Raw genomic sequence first — 2,148 nt, forward strand, 5'->3', positions numbered from 1 at the left:
AGGCCGAGTGCGGCCGGGAAAGAGGCCACTCGGTCGGATTGAAAACTTGGAGTTTGCAAGCCGGAAGGGGCCGGCGAGGAGGCCGAGTGCGGCCGGGAAAGAGGCCACTCGGTCGGATTGAAAACTTGGAGTTTGCAGCGCCGGAAGGGGCCGGCGAGGAGGCCGAGTGCGGCCGGGAAAGAGGCCACTCGGTCGGATTGGGAGTTTGAAAAAAATCCCCCATTCATTTCCAATGGCGGAGGTACCAGGGGCAAGGCTGGGGGTACCAGGGGCGAAGCTGGCTGGGGGTACCAGGGGTAAGGCTGAGGGTACCAGGGGTGCCGCTGGGGGTACCAGGGGTAAGGCTGAGGGTACCAGGGGTGCCGCTGAGGGTACCAGGGGTGCCGCTGGGGGTACCAGGGGTAGGGCTGGAGGTACCAGGGGTGCCGCTGGGGGTACCAGGGGTAAGGCTGAGGGTACCAGGGGTGCCGCTGGGGGTACCAGGGGTAAGGCTGAGGGTACCAGGGGTGCCGCTGGGGGTACCAGGGGTAAGGCTGAGGGTACCAGGGGTGCCGCTGGGGGTACCAGGGGTAAGGCTGAGGGTACCAGGGGTGCCGCTGGGGGTACCAGGGGTGCCGCTGAGGGTACCAGGGGTAGGGCTGGAGGTACCAGGGGTGCCGCTGAGGGTACCAGGGGTAAAGAGCGGGCCGGCCCGGCGGGCGAGTGTGGCCGGGAAAGAGGCCTCTCGGTCGGATTGGGAGTTTGAAAAAAATCCCCCATTCATTTCCAATGGCGGAGGTACCAGGGGCAAGGCTGGGGGTACCAGGGGTAAAGAGCGGGCCGGCCCGGCGGGCGAGTGTGGCCGGAAAAGGGGCCTCTTGGTCGGATTGGGAGTTTGAAAAAATTCCCCCATTCATTTTCAATGGCGGGGGTACCAGGGGTAGAGCTGGGGGTACCAGGGGTAAAGAGCGGGCCGGCCCGGCGTGCGAGTTTGGCCGGAAAAGGGGCCTCTTGGTCGTATTGGGAGTTTGAAAAAATTCCCCCATTCATTTTCAATGGCGGAGGTACCAGGGGCAAGGCTGGGGGTACCAGGGGCGAAGCTGGCTGGGGGTACCAGGGGTAAGGCTGAGGGTACCAGGGGTGCAGCTGAGGGTACCAGGGGTAAGGTTGAGGGTACCAGGGGTGTTGCTGGGGGTACCAGGGGTCACCATTCATTTTCAATGGGGGAGGTACCAGGGGCAAGGCTGGGGGTACCAGGGGTGTTGCTGGGGGTACCAGGGGTAAAGAGCGGGCCGGCCCGGCGGGCGAGTGTGGCCGGAAAAGGGGCCTCTTGCTCGGATTGGGAGTTTGAAAAAATTCCCCCATTCATTTTCAATGGCAGATGTACCAGGGGTCGGTGTCCGCCAGACGGCGGTGTGGTAGGCAAAAGGCGGGCCGGCTCGGCGAGCGTGCGTGCCCGGGAAAAAGGCCTCTTGGCCGGCGTGAGAGTTTAATAATAGCGGGCCGGCTCATCGAGCGTGCGTGCCCGGGAAAAGGGCCTCTTGGCCGGCGTGAGAGTTTAATAATAGCGGGCCGGCCCGGCGAGCGTGCGTGCCCGGGAAAAAGGCCTCCTTGCAGGCGTGAGCGTTTAATAATAGCGGGCCGGCCCGGCGAGCGTGCGTGCCCGGGAAAAAGGCCTCCTTGCAGGCGTGAGAGTTTAATAATAGCGGGCCGGCCCGGCGAGCGTGCGTGCCCGGGAAAAAGGCCTCCTTGCAGGCGTGAGAGTTTAATAATAGCGGGCCGGCTCGGCGAGCGTGCGTGCACGGGAAAAAGGCCTCTTGGCCGGCGTGAGAGTTTAATAATAGCGGGCCGGCCCGGCGAGCGTGCGTGCCCGGGAAAAAGGCCTCCTTGCAGGCGTGAGAGTTTAATAATAGCGGGCCGGCTCATCGAGCGTGCGTGCCCGGGAAAAGGGCCTCCTTGCAGGCGTGAGAGTTTAATAATAGCGGGCCGGCTCTGCGAGCGTGCGTGCCCGGGAAAAGGGCCTCTTGGCCGGCCTGAGCGTTTAATAATAGCGGGCCGGCTCATCGAGCGTGCGTGCCCGGGAAAAGGGCCTCTTGGCCGGCCTGAGCGTTTAATAATAGCGGGCCGGCCCCGCGAGCGTGCGTGCCCGGGAAAAAGGCCTCCTTGCAG

The sequence above is a fragment of the Hippocampus guttulatus genome, unplaced genomic scaffold, assembly GCF_054856545.1.
Source record: "Hippocampus guttulatus isolate MCC_2025c unplaced genomic scaffold, RoL_Hgut_1.0 HiC_scaffold_116, whole genome shotgun sequence".
Classification (NCBI taxonomy): Eukaryota; Metazoa; Chordata; class Actinopteri; order Syngnathiformes; family Syngnathidae; genus Hippocampus; species Hippocampus guttulatus.